The sequence below is a fragment of the Hyperolius riggenbachi genome, chromosome 1 (assembly GCF_040937935.1).
Source record: "Hyperolius riggenbachi isolate aHypRig1 chromosome 1, aHypRig1.pri, whole genome shotgun sequence".
Taxonomy (NCBI): Eukaryota; Metazoa; Chordata; class Amphibia; order Anura; family Hyperoliidae; genus Hyperolius; species Hyperolius riggenbachi.
This window is the reverse complement of record NC_090646.1, coordinates 669254809-669278128: the sequence shown is the minus strand read 5'-3', so window position 1 is coordinate 669278128 and position 23320 is coordinate 669254809. Positions and strand designations below refer to the sequence as shown.

General features: G+C 48.8%; 1 long non-coding RNA gene across 1 annotated transcript in view; it reads right to left on the bottom strand.

The window, feature by feature from the left end:
* Positions 1 to 384: 384 nt before the first annotated feature.
* The window catches only part of LOC137561133 (uncharacterized), a 77929-nt gene continuing 54993 nt past the window's right edge, over positions 385 to 23320 (bottom strand). The window contains exons 2-3 of the long non-coding RNA XR_011029877.1: positions 4080 to 4234; positions 385 to 445 (exon numbers count right to left, since the gene is read on the bottom strand). This is a non-coding gene — a long non-coding RNA (uncharacterized lncRNA). The remainder of the gene's footprint in view (positions 446 to 4079; positions 4235 to 23320) is intronic.

The window sequence follows — 23320 nt, the reverse complement described above, 5'->3', positions numbered from 1 at the left end:
CCTGTTTCCCCCTCCTCACTCACTGTCAGACTCCTCACACCGCACAACAAGCTGCTTTTCCCCAATGATGACCTCTTCACCTCGCTCTCCTCTCGCTTCTCCTCCTACTCGGACTGCATGCTGTTAGTGTAAACACAGTACAAACCTGCTGCCCCTGTAATCTCTGCTGCCTGATGCAAATGTTTCACCTTGCTTCATGAGAGAACCGGCCCTGGGTGCAGGAAGGGGATGGGGATTCCTTCCTCCTTGATTTTGAGATGAATATGGTTGGAATCATAATACAAAATCCAAAACAAAAAGTTGTATCAGCTTAAAATAGCTTTTTATTTTGTTATTCAACTGTAGATTGGATCTCATTTTTTGTCAAAACGAAAGCTGTCTGTTGCCCAATTTCAGTTCTTCTAAAGCTACCTATACACATGGCATGCCAGATCTTAAGCAGAACCTGTAATAAAAAAAATAAAAAATAGAAGTTACTTACCTCAGAGGCTTCCCTCTACTTAGAGTAGTAACTGTTATTACATTTTTTGTTTTGTCACAGGTCTGCTTTATTCAGCGTTGGATGTCCGAGCGATGTCTCTCCTTTCCCTCCATAGTAACAGATGCGTCACTAGTCTCTATGCTAGTGATGCATCCGTACAGAAGACAGAGAAAGACCTAAACTGTCGGTTGGGGATAACGTCCTGATGCCTACAAGCAAATGTACAACGTAGCTGAACGGTGAAATTACCATGCGTTTGTACTTACTAGTGATCATCGTAATCTGCTAATTACGATTACGTGAAATTATGCATACATTTTCGCAATTACGCCTATACTTAATGGGAAATTCGTATTTGACTTTGTATAATCATTCGTAATTTACGCATAATTTTGTGCTGACTTTGGTGGTGAATTGCAAAGCCCCCATAAATGCTATATATATATATATATATATATATATATATATATTTAGGAGAGTAGTGGGAACAAGAGAAAAAAATAATTTTTCAAAAAGACCTTGTAGTTTTTGAGAAAATCGATTTTAAAAATGCAAAGAAAAATGGTTTTTAACCCTCCTGGCGGTTTGCTAAAAAATCGCCAGGGGGCAGCAAATATTTTTTTTTTTTGTTTTTTCATGTAGCGAGACAAAGTCTCGCTACATGATAGCCGCTGCTCAGCGGCATCCCCCCAGCCCCTCCGATCACCTCCGGCGATCGGCGATCAGGAGATCCCGTTCAAAGAACGGGATCTCCTGGAGGGCTTCCCCCGTCGCCATGGCGACGGGGCGGGATGACGTCACCGACGTCATCGACGTCGTGACGTCAAAGGGGATTCCGATCCACCCCATAGAGCTGCCTGGCACTGATTGGCCAGGCAGCGCACGGGGTCTGGGGGGGGGGGGCGGCTGCGGCGCGACGGATAGCGGCGGATCGGCGGGTAGCGGCGGCGATCGGGCACTGCACGCAGCTAGCAAAGTGCTAGCTGCGTGCAGCAAAAAAAAAATATGCAAATTGGCCCAGCGGGGCCTGAGCGGTGCCTTCCGGCGGCATAGCCCGAGCTCAGCTCGGGCTTACCGCCAGCCAGGAAGGTTAAGGAGGAGCTGTCAGCCATACTATCTCAGGAAAAATAAATAAATATATAAGTAGATAAATACTTGCTCTACTTACATAACATATGTATTGCACTGTCCACGTTATGATTCCTGTGAATTTTATAAAGGAAAAGTAGAGAATCCTATTCTAGACAGTTTCCATATTTACTGTGGCTATTTTGAAGCCAAGCGTGATGTAATATCCGCCCTTAGTCTCCTCTCCTCTGCCTGATTGTGTATGCATTGCCCGCCCTTCACTATAGAAAGTGCATTGTTTCAGCCTAAGAAATATTGGCCAATCAGAGAGGAACAGAGGTGTGGGAGGGGAAAACAGGAGGGAAAGAGGCTTCAGCCAATCAGGCTGCATTAGTTAAGTCTGCGGGGAAGTAGAGACGCAAAAAAGGACAACCCAGCATGCCCTGCAACTTCCTTTTTGTGTACCAAATTTTGTGTGTACCAAATAAGAGTCAGGTAAACTGGGGAATGATCATTTATCAACAACAAAAGTAATAGTGATTTTAACTTTAGGATTGCCCGGATTACTTGTCTACCAGATAAAAATAAAGAATTGATTTTTGATGTTATGCCCGACAGTTACACTTTAAACACAGAAAAATGACAGTTTAAAAAACATTTATTTTGTATTTTTAAAATCAATTTTATCAAAAACTACAAGGTTTTTTTGAACAATTCTTTTTGTAACTTGTACCCGCTATTCTTCTTAATATACGTAGCAATTGTGGTAGCAGCAGCATACATGGGGTGCTTTGCTATTCACCGCCAAAATCGGCAGGAAATTTCGCATAAATTACACATAAATTCATGCGTAATTAAGAATGGTAATGTGAGGATCCGCTCGGCTGCCTGCGCAGGCAGGCAGCTTTTTGACCACTGTTCAGGTCTGCATTCTGCAGGTCTCTGGAAGAGAGACCTTTTGACAGTTTTGCAGCTTGCTGCTGCTGAGGAATTTGCATACGATTGTCATGCAGATTGCCTAGCCACATCCTTTGTGGGCTTGCTCTATATATACCATGTGATTGCACAGACCTGGGCTGGTCATAAGGGTTAGTCCTGTGAAACACTCCTGGAGTGTCAGCCTTGCTCTTTGTTTAAAGATTAGCTTAGAGTAATTCCTGGGACTGCACTAGGCAGGTTCCCTAGTGCAGTTAGGATTGCATATCTGTTTTGTTTGTTGGTTGCGATTGTCCTGTCCCAGCGGTTGTCGACAGGAAGTCGTTCTGATCTTTGTTCTTGCAGTATAGCTGGAGCAGCGGTTGCTACCAGCTATCTCATCTGGTCTGTCTTGCCTGGATCGCACTCGCCTTGCGCTAGTGCTGTGGATCCGTCTGATCTCCATCTCTCTTTCTATACTTGGATCGCACTCGCTCTGGCGGAGCAGTGAATCGTATCTCTCACTTATTCCTGTTTTTGTGTATCTGTCTTGTCTGCTACGAACGCTTGCTGGAGGCTCGGTGAGGTAACCGTTAAGCAAGCGCTCGCGGTCCTCTGTTTCATGTTTGTCTGTCGGTGGTTAGTTAGGCGTGCTTGTCTCTGTTGTGCTTATCACGCGGAGACCGAGCAGAAAACGCGTTCGCTGTTGCGAATGAGTGCGGTGTTCGCGTTTAGTTAGCGTTTGTTATCTTCTCATTGTATGATTTGCTGTGCCTTTGCTACTCTCGTGCTCTGCCTTGCTGTAGCCTTGTGTCACCTCTGGCAATCGCGTCTCTCGCGATTGCGTTCCTACTTCATATCTGCTGTTGTGTGTGCACTGTCGCGGGTTGGCGACTAGATTGGGGCACATACATACATTCTGTCCCTGTGCTCATTCTCTTTCGCAATCGCTTGTCTTGCGATTGCGTTCTCACTTGGTTTCCTCTGTTGTGTGTCCACCGTCGCAGGTTGGCGGATAAATTGGTAGACATACATACATTCCTCATCTGTGCTTATTCGGTCTTGTGTCGCTGTTAGCAATCGTCATCTCTGGCGATTGCCTTCTCACTTTATCTTCCTGGTTGTGTGTCCGCTGTCGCAGGGTGGCGACTAGATTGGTGGACACACATACCTTCTGTCGCTTTCAGGGCTATCTTTCCCTGCTTTTCTTTCCTTCGTACAATTCCTGTCTGGCGTCTGTGGTAAGGCAGAGGAGCGGTTCCTCTGCACTCCACAGCTCCACCTGTCGACAGGAATTTCCCTCTACAGGTGCATTGCACCTTTTGCTGGGTTCCCTCAAATTATACGCTTGTGGAGGATTTCCGCAGTGTCAGCGCATGTCTTGTGCGCTGATCACGGAGAGAATTCCACAATTGTTACAGGTAACAATTGCCTACGAAATTAATCACGCTATGCCCCCGAAATTCCGCATTATGAGTACAATGCATAATTGCGTATTACGATGCGCAATTACATTTTGAGAAAGAAAGAAAGAAAGAAAGAAAGAAAGAAAGAAAGAAAGAAAGAAAGAAAGAAAGAAAGAAAGAAAGAAAGAAAGAAAGAAAGAAAGGTTTACCTCTATGATAACTTCATAGATTAGAAGAACTTGAACATTTCCCCAAGGCAGTTCACCTGAATCAGCAAGAGTGTGGGCCCATGGCTGTTTGGAAGTTAGAGTCTCACCACAGTTAGGAAGAGCAATGGTAGAATATCAGTAAAATTGAAGTGGCACTGTAGCGGAAAAAAAAATGATGATATAATGAATTGGTTGTGTAGTACGAATAATTTCTAGAACATTAGTAGCAAAGAAAATAGCCTCATATTTAATATTTTTATGTTGATATATAGTTTTTTTCTATAACATTGCATCCTTCTCTAATATTTGCAGTTTACACACTACACTCAGCATTCTTAATGATTTCACAGAGCAGGCCAGTGAACTTTTGAACTGTCCTCTGCAGAAAAAAACAAAACAGTGACAGACACTTGAGATAATAAGCTTCAGAAGACAGAGCTCTCTGTGACTTTGAAAGTCGTGGAAAGATCAGTGGCTCTTTCGCATAGATAACAACTGGAGTTTCTTAACTCTTCATGTACTGGAAGCAATATTAAGCAATATTAAACTCATGTCTCTGCTCCTAATGTTGTATTTCTTAGCTGTACTGCACATACAAATCATTATATCATAAGTTTATTTTCGCTTCAGATTCCCTTTAACAATATTTTATTACTGGTATTAGGTTGTGCCCAACATAGTATCGGCTTGCAGAGTTTTGCAGGGAGGCCCACCAGGTTCATGTCACTCCCCTGCTTGAAGGCATCTTCGTATGTCAGGTGGATCTGGTAAACTAAACATCACCTGTTTTTATGCCTGGGAGGCAGGAGATGGTATTACTCTGGCAGGGACCCCCCCTCCAGCCCATTCTCTGGCTGCTGAGAGGGTATATGCCTTGCAAACCTGCTAGATAATCCTCGGCTGACACAACCCAAAAGGATTTCCTCAACTAAGTGAAAAAGTGAATTATGTCCTTGTACTCTGCCTCTGCACCGCAGGACTATGTCAGCTCATTCGTGGCTCCATGGAGCGGCACCTGCTGTTCTGTTACAGCTGAACAGCATGTCCAAGCAACGATCATTCCTGAGACACCCTAATTAACAATCATTTAGGGCAACAGTAATAGGCCTTTGTATGAGGCTTTAGCTGCAGGAATGTTATCATACTGTTAAGCTGCAAGAAGGGGTTAATACACTTTAGCCTTCAGCGAGAAAAGAAATACTCTGATTAAAATCAAGCACTACTTTTCTCACCTTAGTTTTGCCACTTTTTTCCTTGCTGGATTCTAAAAAGTGCTTTTAACCACCCTGGCGTTCTATTAAGATCTTTTTTGATTTTTTTTTTTTTATTATTATCATGTAGCTAGCCTAGCGCTAGCTACATGATTCCCCCCTCCTTGCCGAATCCCTCCCACCCTTCCGATCGCCGCCGGCAATCAAACCCATCGGGATTTCCTTTAGGGCTTCCCCCGTCGCCATGGCGACGAACGGAATGACGTCATCGACGTCATCGACGTCAGAGGGAGTCCCGATCCACCCCATAGCGCAGCCTGGCGGTGATTGGCCAGGCTGAGCAAGGGGTCTGCGGGGGGCCCTCTTTCGTGGTGGGTAGTGGCGCATCGGCGGCGAGCGGCGGCGATCTCATAGGACACGCATCGAGCAAAGTGCTAGCTGCGTGTATAAAATTTTTTTTTGAAAATCGGCCCACCAGGGCCTGAGCAGTCCACCACTGCGGTTATTACCGCCAAGGTTTAATAGAAAAGGCGTGATATAGATACAGTATGTGAGATGATGACTCATAAGAAGGTTTTCTGTATCTAGATTATGTACGTGTCCTTGCGTCCTGCTATGTCTATGCCTCAGTGCTTTTTTTGCACTACGCATGTGCAGGGATGCAGAGACACTGAAGGCTTGCAGGGGAGGGCGGGGCCAGAAGCGACATGCGCGTGCGTGATGGGTGTGTGCGAGGCGCGCAGTGACAGGCCTGGCACGTTTTTAAATGGGCTAATGTCACTAGTCCATCCATAAAGCCCTAAAGAGGGGATGGGAAACAACCGGCAGTTAATCAGGGCAGTCTATTTGCTGGTCTATTTTGTTTGCTAAGGACCTCCCCTCCTCCGATACGCAAACTTTTCTGGTGTGTTTTTCATTTTTTACATGAAGATGCCCATATATTATTCCATTGGAACCAGGAAATTTGGGTTATTGGACGATTTGGGACTCTAATGCAAATATCAGCTATTAGGCCCCTAAAGCAGAAATTTGGGTGTGCGAAATTCATCATTTTGAAAATAATTTTTTATCGGTTTGAAAATTAGAACATAACAGTTTTTGACATTTTTAAAGGAGTCATCAGGTAACCCCCCCCCCACCCGCTCTACTCACCCGGGGCTTCCTCCAGCCCCTTGCAGCTGACAGGTCCCACACCGCAGCTCCGTGCTCAGCTGCTGACCCGGGGTCCCCGCCGATGCAGAGACCAACCTCCTTTAGTGCGCCTGTCCGAGCGCTGCTGCCAATCAAGTCCACGTTGCCCTTGGTGTACTGCGCTGGGGCAGTAGTCCTGTGCCTGCGCAATACACCACAGACAACATGGGCTTGATTGGCGCAGGCACAGTAGAAATGACCTTGAGGACGGCCTCTCCGGCTGCGGTGTGGGACATGTCAGCTGCAAGGGGCTGGAGGAAGCCCTGGGTAAATAGTAGAGCAGGGGGAGGGGGATTGCGTGATAACTCCTTTAATGTCTTATATTTACAAATCATTCATTTTTGAAAATTATCATTTTGAAATGTGTTATTTTGAACATAATAAAGTTAGGAAGGGGGGTTTTAGGGTAAAGTGTCAGGAAGAGGGGTTTAGGGTTAGGCAGGAAGGGGGGTTTTAGGGTTAGGCGTCAGAAGGAAGGGGGGGTTTGGGTTAGGCGTCAGGAAGGGGGTTTAGGGTTAGACATCAGGAAGGTGGGTTTAGGGTTAGGCATCAGGAAGGGGGAGTTTAGGGTAAGGTGTCAGGAAGGGGGTATTAGGGTTAGGCACCAGGAAGGTGGGTTTAGGGTTAGGCATCAGGAAGAGGTAGTTTAGGGTTAGGTGTCAGGAAGGGGGTATTAGGGTTAGGCACCAGGAAGGGGGGTTTTAGGGTTAGGCATCAGGAAGGGGGGTTTAGGGTTAGGCGTCAGGAAGGGGGGTTTAGGGTTAGGCGTCAGGAAGGGGGGTTTAGGGTTAGGCGTCAGGAAGGGGGGTTTATGGTTAGGCATCAGGAGGGGGGTTTAGGGTTAGGCATCAGGAAGGGGGGTTTAAGGTTTAGGTTTCTGGAAGAGGGTTTTTAGGGGGTCTTAGAGGTAAAAAAAAAAAAATAAGTTTTCAGCTCAAAAAAATTTTTTCGGACTCACAGGAACAAAGTCTGGCTTATTAGCTGAGAACTTACTTATTTTTACCTCAAACTTAGCCAATAAATGGTATCATCCTGATTGTAAACTTCTTACATGTCTTTTTAGTGCTACTTTGAGGTAAGCTTGTTTTCTTACCCTTTTATTGTTGTAAAGCGGACCTGAACTCAGAACTTCCTCTCTGCTCTAAAAGATACACAACAACATAATAATCTTTGCAGAAACACATTTCTATGTTACAGCTGATACAAATCCTGCAATAAATCTGCAGGGTGTCTACTTCCTGCTTTCATAGAAGCAGACATATTGTTAACATCCTGTGTTTACCAATTAGCTGCTCTGCCATGGCAGCCAGCCGACACAGCTGAGAGATCAAATTACAACTTCTGATTAGTTACAGATGAGGGGGAATTAGAGAAGCTAAACTCCGTAATACATACAGGGTGCCTTTCTATATGCTTTCCTTCTGTCCTGTGCAAGAGTTCAGGCCCACTTTAAGCATTTTATCACATTAGGGGGGCTTCCTCCGTACATAGTTATAACTGGAAGACGGTAAAGCTGCCTCCCTGCCCCTTGCCAGATCGCTGCTCCTAAACTTGTACCCAGGGTTGGGCCAAGGCCGAGGTGAGAGAGGCTCCAGCCTCAGGGTGCAGTGTAGGAGGGGTGCAGGGGCGAGGCCGAGGCAGAGGCGAGAGAGGCTCCAGCCTCAGTTCGCAGTGTAGGAGGGGCGCAGGGCTGGGCTGAGGCAGGGGCGAGAGAGGCTCCAGCCTCAGGGTGCAGTGTAGGAGTGGGTGCTGGGCCGAGGCAGAGGCGAGAGAGGCTCCAGCCTCAGGGCGCAGTGTAGGAGGGGCGCAGGGTGGGGCCGAGGCAGAGGCGAGAGAGCCTCCAGCCTCAGGGTGCAGTATAGGAGGGGCGCAGGGTGGGGCCAAGGCAGAGGCGAGAGAGGCTCCAGCCTCAGGGCGCAGTGTAGGAGGGGGCACACAACTTACTCAGCTATCATTCCTCTGTTGTGTTTGAAGCAGAGAGAAATAAGAAAAGGAGATACATGGCAGTGACTGCAAGCCAGATAACTGGGGGCCCCTGGGGCGCCTCTTAGTCTATTAGTATTCAGTGTGTGATGGCTGGGGTGGGAGGGATGGGGGAGGGGCCTCTTAGTCTTATAGCAATCAGTGTGTGATGGACGGCTGGGGTGGGAGGGATGGGGGAGGGGCCTCTTAGTGTAATAGCAATCAGTGTGTGACGGCTGGGGTGGGAGGGATGGAGAGGCCTCTTAGTCTAATAGCAATCAGTGTGGGATGGGGAGGGGCCTCTTAGTCTAATAGCAATCAGTGTGTGATGGCTGGGGTGGGAGGGATCGGGAGGGGCCTCTTAGTGTAATAGCAATCAGTGTGTGACGGCTGGGGTGGGTGGGAGGGATGGAGGGGCCTCTTAGTCTAATAGCAATCAGTGTGTGATGGCTGGGGTGGGAGGGATGGAGGGGCCTCTTAGTGTAATAGCAATCAGCGTGTGACGGCTGGGGTGGGAGGGATGGAGGAGGGGCCTCTTAGTGTAATAGCAATCAGTGTGTGACGGCTGGGGTGGGAGGGATGGAGGGGCGCACGGTTAGTGTAATAGCAATCAGTGTGTGACGGCTGGGGTGGGAGGGATGGGGAGGGGCCTCTTAGTCTAATAGCAATCAGTGTGTGATGGACGGCTGGGGTGGGAGGGATGGGGGAGGGGCCTCTTAGTCTAATAGCAATCAGTGTGTGACAGCTGGGTTGGGAGGGATGGAGGGGCCTCTTAGTCTAATAGCAATCAGTGTGTGACGGACGGCTGGGGTGGGAGGGATGGGGGAGGGGCCTCTTAGTCTAATAGCAATCAGTGTGTGACGGCTGGGGTGGGAGGGATGGAGGGGCGCACTTTGGTGTCTCAGCCTTGGGTGCTGGAGGACCTTGTCCTGGCTGGCTCTGCTTGTACCCAGCAGTGGTGGATGCAGTCAGCAAACTGCTGAAGTGTGAATTGAGCAATTCAGCTTAATGCATTGTTTTGTATGGATGGTTTGGTTCGGGGCATTCAGTGTGCTGCAAGAACAGTCACTGGGGGCCCCTTTCTGATCTCCTAGGTGCCTTGGCCTCTTCTAATATAAAACTCTTCAGCCTGCTGTTATCTGTTTTCTCCTCCCGGCTGCAGGAATTACACTTCTCCTAAACTAATCCTGGACTCGCTCGCCTGCAATAAACGTGTAATTTAAGTCTGTGGTGTGTTATGTGCGCTATTTTCCTGGCAGACTCGTCACAGATCAATAGCTCTGAATCCAAAAGAGCCGGAGGGCTGCTCTGATCGCCACGCTCTGTCCAACACCAGCGCCAGCCTCATCATGAGAGTGTGCCCCCAGAATGGGGGGGCAGCTGTGACCTCATGCCAGCATAGCCAGCCTTTGATATGAGCGACCGGAGTGGTCGCTCAGGGCGCCAGCTTCCAAGGGGGCGCATATAGCTATACTGAGGGCACCTACACCTGATTTCCTATACTGAGGGTACCTATAGCTGGCTACCTTTACTGAGGGCACCTACACCTGGCTACCTATACTGGAGACACCTACACCTGGCTACCTATGGGGGGATGGAGACCTTCACCTGACTTCCTATGCTGGGGGCACCTATGCTTGGCAACCTATATTGAGGGCACCTACACATGAGATCCTATACTGGGGGCACCTATGCCTGGCTACCTATCTATACTGAGTCTGAGGACGTTTTGGGGGAGGCGCACTGCGGTTATAATGTGTGGTGCAAATTGTCAGTGCTGTGCTATCATTCTAAATGGGGGGAAGGTGGCTAATTGTCCCACTGACTGTTTTTATTAATATTCCTGAAAGGTTCTAGCCTTCATTTTTAGGTGTATTCAGGATAATGCACTATTTCCATCCATTCGTGGTTATTAATAGTATTTTTTCTATTATACATACGTGATGTGCCACAGAGTTCTGAGCATTTGGCGTGATGTGTCACAACGTCAAAAAGGTTGGGAACCGCTGTCCTAGGAGATATCTCTGGGGAAAAGGGGAATTGCATATGGGCCTGTGTGTGTGTGCATGCGTGTATATGCACGTGGGAAGAGGATGAGGGGGGGCACAAAAAGCAGGTTTCGCTCAGGGCGCTGTGAAACTTAAGGCCGGCCCTGCATGCCAGGCTCTGTGTCCAACGCCAGAGCCAGCCTCATCAATAGTGTGTGTACCGCTGGAAAGGGGAGCATCTCTGCCCGGCCAGCTGGGAGCCTGTGACCACACTGCTAAGTTAGATAGATACATAGATACATAGATAGATAGATAGATAGCTCTGAATGCCAGGCTCCATCCAACGCCAGTGCCAGCCTCATCACTAGTGTGTGTACCTCGGGGGGGGGGGGGGCTGTGACCACACTGTTAAGATGGATAGATATATAGATAAACTAGCTGATGACCCGGCATTGCCCGGGTATGTATTTGGCTGGTGTTGGCTCCGCCTACTTTTTGTAACCCTAACACACAATTACTCACTGACCAAGTTTGTGAGCTTTGCTGTCTTTGGCATTAATAATTTGCATTGAAATGAAACAAATCTGATTGGCTGTTTGTGGCTCCACCCCCTTTTCTGAATTTGAACCCCAGTCACCCAATGACCAACTGTACCAGGTTTGAGGCTTGTGCCACTAACAGTGCAAGAATGGCAGCAATGAAATATTCCCCTTGAAAATCAATAGGTGAATTTTGCTTATGCAGGGTCTGCCCACTTTTCTAAATATTAATCCCAGTCACGCAGTGACCAACTGTGTCAAGTTTGGGAACCCTGCCAATAACAGTGTAAGAATGGCTGCATTTTCCCAGGGAAATTTGTATTTGTCTCCACCCACTTTTTGGTTATGGGGATAAAAAGTATCCTATATGTTATTCCAGGTAATGCACTATGTGTGTGCCAAATTTCATTCAAATCCGTTTAGCCATTGTAGCGTGATCGAGCAACAAACATCCAAAGGTGAGAGAGAAAGAGAGAGAGATACAAACACTACTGATGGCTAAGGCCCCTTTCACATTGGCATTTTGCTGCAGGGTCAGGGCCGGATTAAGGCCACCTAGGCCATGGTCTAGGGCACCACAGGAGCAGGGGCACCAAAGCAGAAGGCTAAACTGGTGCAGCATTTGCAAGCTTGCAATGCAGGTAGATCAGGTGAGTGCCTGATCGCAGTACTCTGCTGTGGCCTGTGCAGCAGCCACCTTGCTCTCTGTGCACATTTGCATTGTGGCCGGAGGCAATGGACTTGGTCAGCATTAGAGACGGAAAGGAAGAGGAAGCTTCTGCACTGGAGACGAGCGGAGAAATGGGTGAAACTGATGGCGGTGTGAAGGTGAGCTGGCTACCTATACTAGGGGGTGGGAAAAGGAGGGATTAAAGGAGTCAGGAAAGGTGGAGGGGGGTCAACTGGTTACCTATAATGGAGGGAAAGAGGGGAGGAGTAATCTGACTACCTATATTGGGGAGGGGTCATCAGGTTACCTATACTGAAGGGGGGCGGCTGGTGACAGTAGCCTAGGGAGGTAAAGAGTACAAATCCGGCCATGTGCAGGGTAACGCTAAACCAGTAAAAGTCTATGGGGCTTTTCATACCTGCTGCCGATGCCCCGGAAGTTTCCCATTTGACACGTGAGCAACAGGGCGTTAGGAGCCAGCATGTCCAGCAATGTGCGGCTACCAGAAGTCCAGTAAGTCTATGGCAATGCAGCTTTTTAAAACTGTTCTGTGTCTGCATTGCGGCGCACATTCACGGGAGCACATTTATATCCGGGACACTTCCTGGCAATATGTATTTCCACCACAGGAAGTGATCGCTCCGAGAGTCTCTTTTAGGCTCTTATAAGCATTCATGAATCCCATTACCGCGCATTAGCACCGGTATTTTTTTGGTGTTGCATTGTGATATGATCATCCAATCGCGCCGCACTGAAAAGGCTGGTTTGTAGTGTAAAACTGGCCTAAGGATCAGCAGGACAGCCAGGCAACTAGTATTGTTTAAAAGGAAATAAATATGTCAGCCACCACCATATCCCTCTCACTTCAGATTATGAATTTCTACAAGTAAAGGTTGCAGCCTTCACTGTTCCCTTTAAACTTTTGAAACTGCACTGCTTGAGGTCACATGACCTATTTTCTAAAGAAAAAAAATGATCCAGCGTTTTTACTGCAGAAAGCACTTTCCACACAGAACAGGTAACACTCGGCGTTCTGCTTGCGCAGCCATCAGACGGCGTATTTAGCTCCACGCCGGAGAGATGATTTACTAAAGCGTATTCAATGCGAGCGGGAAAAAAAGTAATTTGCTGGCAGCCTAATGTACCTAATGGGAACCGAGGCTGTTGTGGATAATCTAGCGGAGCAGCCATCCAGCGCTGGGCTGTAATGAGGTTGGGGTACAGGGGAGCCGGGCTGATTACACCGCTGTGCAGTGATGAGAGCGCACCGTCGGGGGAGCCGCTGTCATATTCACATTAATTAGGAAACAAAATACACACCGCCTGGCCTGCAACAACGAGGAGACAGTGCAGGGGACTGGATCTAGTAACAACATTGCTCCCAACTGTCCCTCGTTTGGAGCCCTGTCCCTCGGTCCCTCTTTCCTCCTCATTTGTCCCTCTTTCAGGACTTTGTCCCTCTTTCTATTTAAATGTATATATTTCTCTACTAAAAAAAATATGTTGGATTGACTCTAAACTTTATTCTCATCCTTTACATTGATATATTTCTAATTTTAACATGTTAATATGAAGGAAAATGGACCAGAATAGAAAGGACCAGCGTGGTTTGAATTATAAAACATATTTTTCTTATAAAATCTTTGTGGTATGCGTGACTAGGGGTGTAATGGAGGAGTGATCAGGGGCGTGGTTAGGGCGTAGCTTAAGTGTCAATCTTTCTCATCTCAAAAAGTTGTGAGGTATGTAACACGTCTCACTCATCTCACAGGGTGGAGGGCGAGGGGACTGGATCTAATAACACTTCTTACACAGGGATCCAAATACAGAGATAAACGTAAGATAACCAATATAGTGATGACGCATTATCGCTGCACTTTTCAGAGGGGCCATGTCACTGAGCGATACTGAGCGGTGTTCACAACACAATGTCTCGGGGGCTCAGCAATTGCTGAGACAGAGCAGCTGCTAAGGGGCCCCGCTATGTTTTTAGTCTTCCTTTCCCCCATTTTTCCCCATGTAACAGCCAGACCCTTCCACACTTCAGATGTGGTGTGATTGTAGAAGAAACGTTATAAGGTCAGTAGGTCAAACCGCACGTTATCGCTGTGGTGAGACCACACAGTGAGGCATACTTTACAATGAAAGTATGCCTCACTACCGGGTTGGCCATGCATGAAGCGCAGGTACTGTTGTGCTATCATTACGACTGCCAGATACAGAGGCGGGGGGGGGGGGGGGGGGAGGGGGGTTTGAGCAGGACATGGGAAACTTCTGCAGGATCCAGAGGAGGTGGGGCCAGGAGGACATGAGAAGCCTCTGCAGGATCCAGAGGAGGTGGGGGCCAGGAGGATGTGGGAAGCCTCTGCAGGATCCAGAGGAGGTGGGGCCAGGAGGACATGAGAAGCCTCTGCAGGATCCAGAGGAGGTGGGGGACAGGAGGATGTGGGAAGCCTCTGCAGGATCCAGAGGTGGTGGAGGCCAGGAGGACATGGGAAGCCTCTGCAGGATCCAGAGGAGGTGGGGGCCAGGAGGATGTGGGAAGCCTCTGCAGGATCCAGAGGTGGTGGAGGCCAGGAGGACATGGGAAGCCTCTGCAGGATCCAGAGGAGGTGGGGCCAGGAGGACATGGGAAGCCTCTGCAGGATACAGAGGAGGTGGGGCCAGGAGAATGTAGGAAGCCTCTTCAAGATCCAGAGGTGGTGGAGGCCAGGAGGACATGGGAAGCCTCTGCAAGATCCAGAGGTGGTTGAGGCCAGGAGGACATGGGAAGCCTCTGCAGGATCCAGAGGAGGTGGGGCCAGGAGAATGTAGGAAGCCTCTGCAAGATCCAGAGGAGGTGGGGCCAGGAGGACGTGGGAAGCCTCTGCAGGATACAGAGGAGGTGGGGCCAGGAGGACATGGGAAGCCTCTGCAGGATACAGAGGAGGTGGGGCCAGGAGAATGTAGGAAGCCTCTTCAAGATCCAGAGGTGGTGGAGGCCAGGAGGACATGGGAAGCCTCTGCAGGATCCAGAGGTGGTGGGGGCCAGGAGGACGTGGGAAGCCTCTGCAAGATCCAGAGGTGGTGGAGGCTAGGAGGACATGGGAAGCCTCTGCAGGATCCAGAGGAGGTGGGGCCAGGAGAATGTAGGAAGCCTCTGAAAGATCCAGAGGTGGTGGAGGCCAGGAGGACATGGGAAGCCTCTGCAGGATCCAGAGGAGGTGGAGCCAGGAGGACATGGGAAGCCTCTACAGCAGTTGTTCCCAACCCATGTGCCGCGACACATACATGTGTCGCGGCAGCTTCGGGTATGTGTCGCGGCTCTCTGAGGGGAGCAGCACAGCGGAGGTAAAGCTGTGGGCAGCGGCGGAGAAGGGGGGCCATCTCCCCCCCTTCTCTCACCTTAGGGTGCTTTGCCTTCCTCGCTCTCCCCTCCGATCTGTGTGTGCGGTGGCGTTTGACAGTGGGCGGGACTTACCTTCCGTGTCGCTCCATGCGCCGGCCGGAAGTTCTGGTGTCGCAGCCGCTGCTCTGGTCTGGATCAGGCCAGAGTAGTGGCAAATCATCCCGCGCCGCCGACGAGACCAGACGGAGGACACGGAAGGTAAGTTCCGCCCCTCTGCCAGCCACCGCACTTCATTCCGGAGGAGAGAGCGAGGGAGGGAGAGCACCCTGAGGTGCCGCTCTCCTTCCCTTGCTCTCTCCTCCTGGGGGGGGGGGGGGGGCCCTGGCTACAATATACTGGGCACATATACCTCTGGCTACATATACCGGGGACATATACCCCTGACTACATATACCGGGGACATATACACCTGCCTACATATACTGGGGACATATACCCCTGACTACATATACTGGGGACATATACTCCTGACTACATATACTGGGGACATATACCCCCTGGCTACATATACCGGGGACATATACACCTACCTACATATACTAGGGACATATACCCCTGACTACATATACTGGGGACATATACTCCTGACTACATATACTGGGGACATATACCCCCTGGCTACATATACCGGGGACATATACACCTGCCTACATATACTGGGGACATATACCCCTGCCTACATATACTGGGGACATATACCCCTGCCTACATATACTGGGAACATATACACCCTGGCTACATATACTGGGCACATATACCCCTGCCTACATATACTGGGGACATATACCCCTGCCTACATATACTGGGGACATATACCCCTGGCTACATATACTGGGCACATATACACCTGCCTACATATACTGGGGACATATACCCCTGCCTACATATACTGGGGACATATACACCTGCCTACATATACTGGGGACATATACACCTGCCTACATATACTGGGCACATATACCCCTGGCTACATATACTGGGCACATATACCCCTGGCTACATATACTGGGCACATATACCCCTGCCTACATATACTGGGGACATACCCCTGCCTACATATACTGGGGACATATACCCCTGGCTACATATACTGGGCACATATATCCGTGGCTACATATACTGGGGACATATATACCCCCTGACTACATATACCGGGGACATATACACCTGCCTACATATACTGGGGACATATACCCCTGACTACATATACTGGGGACATATACCCCTGACTACATATACTGGGGACATATACCCCCTGGCTACATATACCGGGGACATATACACCTGCCTACATATACTGGGGACATATACCCCTGCCTACATATACTGGGGACATATACCCCTGCCTACATATACTGGGGACATATACCCCTGCCTACATATACTGGGGACATATACCCCTGCCTACATATACTGGGGACATATACCCCTGCCTACATATACTGGGGACATATACACCCTGGCTACATATACTGGGGACATATACCCCTGGCTACATATACTGGGCACATATATCCGTGGCTACATATACTGGGCACATATACCTCTGACTACATATACTGGGCACATATACCTCTGGCTACATATACTGGGGACATATACCCCTGGCTACATATACTGGGGATATATACCTCTGGCTACATATACTGGGCACATATACACCTGCCTACATATACTGGGCACATATACCCCTGGCTACATATACTGGGCACATATACCCCTGGCTACATATACTGGGCACATATATCCCTGGCTACATATACTGGGGACAACTGGCTTTTTGTCATTATGTGCATTTACTGTTGAAAAGCTGTCTCTTATTATGTGCATTTACTGGTGAAAAGCTGTCTCTTATTATGTGCATTTACTGGTGAAAAGCTGTCTCTTATTATGTGCATTTACTGGGGAAACGCTGTCTCTCATTACGTGCATTTACTGGTGAAAGGCTGTCTGTCATTACCTGCATTTACTGGTGAAACGCTGTCTCTTATGTGCATTTAGTGGGGAAACGCTGTCTCTCATTACATGCATTTAGTCTACGTGTCACGGAGATCTGAACGTTTGGTTTGATGTGTCACGACTCCAAAAAGGTTGGGAACCACTGCTCTACAGGATCTAGAGCAGGTGGGGCCAGGAGGACATGGGAAGCCTCTACAGGATCTAGAGGAGGTGGGGCCAGGAGGACATGGGAAGCCTCTACAGCAGTGATGGCTAACCTTGGCACTCCAGCTGTGGTGGAACTACAAGTCCCATGAGGCATTGCAATACTCTGACAGCTCTAAGCATAACACGGGGAGGCAGAGGCATGATGGGATTTGTAGTTTTGTCACAGCTGGAGTGCCAAGGTTAGCCATCACTGCTCTACAGGATCTAGAGGAGGTGAGGCCAGGAGGTCGTGGGAAGCCTCTGCAGGATCGAGAGGAGGTGAGGCCAGGAGGACGTGGGAAGCCTCTGCAGGATCTAGAGGCTTCCTTTTTCTTAGATAAGTATCTGTTTGTTTGTTTTTGGGGTTTTGTTTTGGCCTCCGGTACACTTTCAGCAGCACGTTCCATATCACTGTTATGCTATTCTGTCCTCCTTTGTGATGCTAATCAACACTGACTACGCCGGTGTTACTGTTATCATTCACACCTTTCTTATGAGAACTAACAGTTATGTAAAAATTCTATAAACAGTGTGCTAAGAATAGCTCCCTCTCCTGCAGGTGCTACCTACAAACGGCGCTGTCTGAGTGTGACCGCGGTGTGACATGTGGCAGGTCCTTGCTGCTCGGTATGAGGAAGTAGAAAAAGCATCAGGAAACCAGCAATGGAGATGAGCTTATCGAATACTTCAAAAATACAAAAGTGCAAAAATACACTAACATTTCTTCAATCAACACATCCATCATATCCATCCGTAAGCATAGGCCTATTCAAAAATGTGAAATGCAAAATTAAAATTTTTAGATATTCTGTTTAGGCGGACAATGTCGACTTGTTATGGGTTTCTAGGATGTTTCTTCAGGCCTTTAAAATTACAATGTACATCTAAAAAATGTAAGACATACATAAATATTAGAAAGAGCCGTGCAGAATTTTTTGGCGGTAAACAAAACTGCCACCAATAACAGGTGTAAAAAATGTATTCATGTATTTTTGCATGTTTTTTTTTTTACATTCTATGAAATACAATCGCATATAAGCCAAACCTGCATATAAGCTGAGTAACCCACTTTTCCCTTAGAAACAAGGAAAAAGTAATTGACTCGTGTATAAGCCCCTCCCCAGTATAGCCCCCTAGCCCGCTCCACAGTAGACAGATGTGCTCCAATACAAGTAAGCCCCCCTACCCATAGCCAGATGTGCCCCCAGTACAAGTCAGCCCCCCTACCCATAGCCAGATGTGCCCCAAGGATGATACAGCTTAAGAGACCACTAGATGGCGTGATAGATATGAGACACAGCGATTGCCTCACAGGAAGGATCCTTGATCACTGCACCGCTGACACATTGCTTGCACGCTCCGCTCCAAAAGCCGGGGGATACAGGTAACCTGAGCAGCACACTCTGCACACCATGCTGCAGGGGATGAGGACACAGACACAGCAGGGGGGGCAGCTGGCAAGAGCAAGATCACTAGTGCACGATCCTTACACTCCTCTGCCAGTAACAAAACATGCTCCACCATCCGCTCTGCTCCACTGACTCGTATATAAGCCGGGGGGGGGGGGGGGGGGGGTAACTTTTCAGCACATTTTTTGTGCTGAAACATTAGGCTTATATGCGAGTATATAAGGTAAACTCATCTTCATTGTTGTTTTCCTGATGCTTTCTCTACTTATTCCTACCCTTGTACTGGATTTAGATTAGGACTGGTGAAGTGGGACACCACTAAGGATATTTTTGATATCTTCTCCCAGTATATGTGGTTACAGTGGCCGGTATGGGGAGCCTCAGTGACAGATGTGAAGATGCTTTTGCCTGGGTTCCCTTTATTCCGTATAGCTGTAGTAATTGGGCAGTAAGGACCATTGCCAAGGGTTAGTAGGGGCTAGTGTTGGGCGAACAGTGTTCGCCACTGTTCGGGTTCTGCAGAACATCACCCTGTTCGGGTGATGTTCGAGTTCGGCCGAACACCTGACGGTGCTCGGCCAAACCGTTCGGCCATATGGCCGAACTAAGAGCGCATGGCCGAACGTTCCCCGAACGTTCGGCTAGCGCTGTGATTGGCCGAACGGGTCACGTGGTTCGGACCCGAACGCGCTCTGATTGGCCGAACTGTCACGTGATTCGGGTAAATAAATACCCGAACCACGTCATATCTCCGCCATTTGTCTGTGGGTTTAGCTTTGGGTAGGCAGGCAGGGTAGTTCGCGCTCCAGCCACGCTAGCCAGGGTCCCCCCCAGTCATTGTGTGTCGCTGCTGGGAATAGTAGTACACCGCTCGCTCAGCATTCTGTTTACTGCCACTCTGTGTACCTCGCTCAGCCACACTATATAGCATTCTGTTTACTGCCACTCTGTGTCTGCTGGGAATAGTAGTACACCGCTTGCACAGCCACACTATATAGCATTCTGTTTACTGCCACTCTGTGTACCTCGCTCAGCCACACTATATAGCATTCTGTTTACTGCCACTCTGTGTCTGCTGGGAATAGTGGTACACCGCTCGCTCAGCCACACTATATAGCATTCTGTTCACTGTTCTGTGTCTGCTTGGAATAGTGGTACACCGCTCGTTCAGCCACACTATATAGCATTCTGTGTACTGTTCTGTGTCTGCTGGGAACAGTAGTACACCGCTCGTTCAGCCACACTATATAGCATTCTGTGTACTGTTCTGTGTCTGCTGGGAACAGTAGTACACCGCTCGCTCAGCCACACTATATAGCATTCTGTTCACTGTTCTGTGTCTGCTGGGAATAGTGGTACACCGCTCGCTCAGCCACACTATATAGCATTCTGTTCACTGTTCTGTGTCTGCTGGGAATAGTGGTACACCGCTCGCTCAGCCACACTATATAGCATTCTGTTTACTGTTCTGTGTCTGCTGGGAATAGTGGTACACCGCTCGCTCATCCACACTATATAGCATTCTGTTCACTGTTCTGTGTCTGCTGGGAATAGTGGTACACCGCTCGCTCAGCCACACTATATAGCATTCTGTTCACTGTTCTGTGTCTGCTGGGAATAGTGGTACACCGCTCGCTCAGCCACACTATATAGCATTCTGTTTACTGCCACTCTGTGTACCTCGCTCAGCCACACTATATAGCATTCTGTTTACTGCCACTCTGTGTCTGCTGGGAATAGTGGTACACCGCTCGCTCAGCCACACTATATAGCATTCTGTTCACTGTTCTGTGTCTGCTTGGAATAGTGGTACACCGCTCGCTCAGCCACACTATATAGCATTCTGTTTACTGTTCTGTGTCTGCTGGGAATAGTGGTACACCGCTCGCTCAGCCACACTATATAGCATTCTGTTCACTGTTCTGTGTCTGCTGGGAATAGTGGTACACCGCTCGCTCAGCCACACTATATAGCATTCTGTTTACTGTTCTGTGTCTGCTGGGAACAGTAGTACACCGCTCGCTCAGCCAGAGTATATAGCATTGTGTTTACTGCCACTCTGTGTACACCGCTCAGCCAGACTATATACCATTGTTTACTGACACTCTGTGTACACCACTCAGCCACACTATATACCATTGTTTACTGACACTCTGTGTACACCGCTCAGCCAGACTATATACCATTGTTTACTGCCACTCTGATTCTGCTGGGAACAGTAGTACACCGCTCGCTCAGCCAGACTATATACCATTGTTTACTGACACTCTGTGTACACCGCTCAGCCAGACTATATACCATTGTTTACTGACACTCTGTGTACACCACTCAGCCACACTATATACCATTGTTTACTGACACTCTGTGTACACCGCTCAGCCAGACTATATACCATTGTTTACTGCCACTCTGATTCTGCTGGGAACAGTAGTACACCGCTCGCTCAGCCAGACTATATACCATTGTTTACTGACACTATATAGCAGACTATATAGCATTGTGTGTACACCGCTCAGCCAGACTATATACCATTGTTTACTGACACTCTGTGTACACCGCTCAGCCAGACTATATACCATTGTTTACTGCCACTCTGATTCTGCTGGGAACAGTAGTACACCGCTCGCTCAGCCAGACTATATACCATTGTTTACTGACACTCTGTGTACACCGCTCAGCCAGACTATATACCATTGTTTACTGACACTATATAGCAGACTATATAGCATTGTGTGTACACCGCTCAGCCAGACTATATACCATTGTTTACTGACACTCTGTGTACACCGCTCAGCCAGACTATATACCATTGTTTACTGCCACTCTGATTCTGCTGGGAACAGTAGTACACCGCTCGCTCAGCCAGACTATATACCATTGTTTACTGACACTATGTACACCGCTCAGCCAGACTATATACCATTGTTTACTGCCACTCTGATTCTGCTGGGAACAGTAGTACACCGCTCGCTCAGCCAGACTATATACCATTGTTTACTGACACTCTATGTACACCGCTCAGCCAGACTATATACCATTGTTTACTGCCACTCTGATTCTGCTGGGAACAGTAGTACACCGCTCGCTCAGCCAGACTATATAGCATTGTGTTTACTGCCACTCTGTGTACACCGCTCAGCCACACTATATAGCATTGCGTACTCTGCCAGTCAGTGTGTATATTGCTGGGATCAGTAATACTCCACTCACCGTCAACCACTATATGAGCTCAACATGAGTTCCCCAGAGACCTCCGCTGTGAGCAGCACTCCCAACAACAGCAACAGCCAACGCCCCACGCAAGCTATAACATCCACCCCAGCAGCCAGTGGTCAGCAGCAGCCCTCCCCGGAGGAGAACGTTGTGTCCATCAGTCCGTCGCCAGAGCGATTAATGAGGGCTGCCATTGAGGAGATGATGGGGCCTGATGTGGAGGAGGAGGTCTGGCTCAGGCCAGCATCCCAAGTTAATGTTGAGGACGATGAGGGGTCTGTGTCTGGGGATGTTGGGGTGGCAGAGGTGGTGGGTGGGTCAGACTCAGGAGAAGAGTTGTATGATGAGGATGATGATCGGGACCATCTGTATGTGCCTCAGAGTCCGACCCCGGAAAACATGTTGTATCGTGTGTTTAGGTACTAAAATCTGCGTTCCCTCCCAGTAGTGTTGGGCGAACAGTGTTTGCCACTGTTCGGGTTCTGCAGAACATCACCCTGTTCGGGGTGACTATATAGCAGACTATATAGCATTGTGTTTAATGCCACTCTGTGTACACGGCTCAGCCACACTATATAGCATTGTGTTTACTTCCACTCTGTGTCTGCTGGGAACAGTAGTACACCGCTCACCCGCCACTGTATAGCATTGTGCTCTGTGTCACTGCTGACAATAGTGGTACACCGCTCACCCACCACTGTATAGCATTTCTGTACTGCCACTGTACTGCTGCCAGTCAGCGTGTACTTTAAGGATAAGTGAAATGAGGAAGAAATCCGGTGAAAGAGGGAGGGGCAAGGGAAGAGGTGTTTCCCCTGACGGTTCACGTACAGGCCACAGGGGAGCACCCAAGAAAACCCACTCAATACTGCCCATGTTGTCCAGGACAACAACCCTCACAGATCCAAAAGAACAGGACCAGATAATTACTTGGATGACCTCTCAAGCGTCCAGCAGTGGGTTAAGCAGCACCAGCACATCACGCACGAGGTCCGAGTCCTCAGCCAGTTAAAGTCTGGGCTTTCTTTGAAGACTGCACTGAGGATGTTACCATGGCGATTTGCAAGGTGTGCAAGACCCGCCTGAGCAGGGGGAAAAGTATTAACAACCTCTCCACCACCAGCATGAGCCGCCACATTCTATCCAAACATCCCACTCTGTGGGCAAACGCGGCAGGACAGGGTACCACCAGCAACACTGCCTCCCTTGGGTTCACCAGACTCACCACCAGACCCGCCTCAGCAGCAGCAGTAGCCCAGCCATTGCGTGGTTCACAACATTCACAAACATCAGACGATGCTGACACTGTCACTTTCCGGACTAGTGCTCTTGAGGTCTCCCAGTGTTCATCAAACACAACAACCAACAGCCCTTCGGTGTGCAGCGCTACGGTTGAGTTGTCTGTTTCTGAGATGTTTGAGCACAAGAGGAAATTGCCAGCAAATGACCCCCGGGCCGTGGCAGTAACAGCCAGCCAGCATAGCCAAGCTTCTGGCCTGCGAAATGCTGCCATATCGAGTGGTGG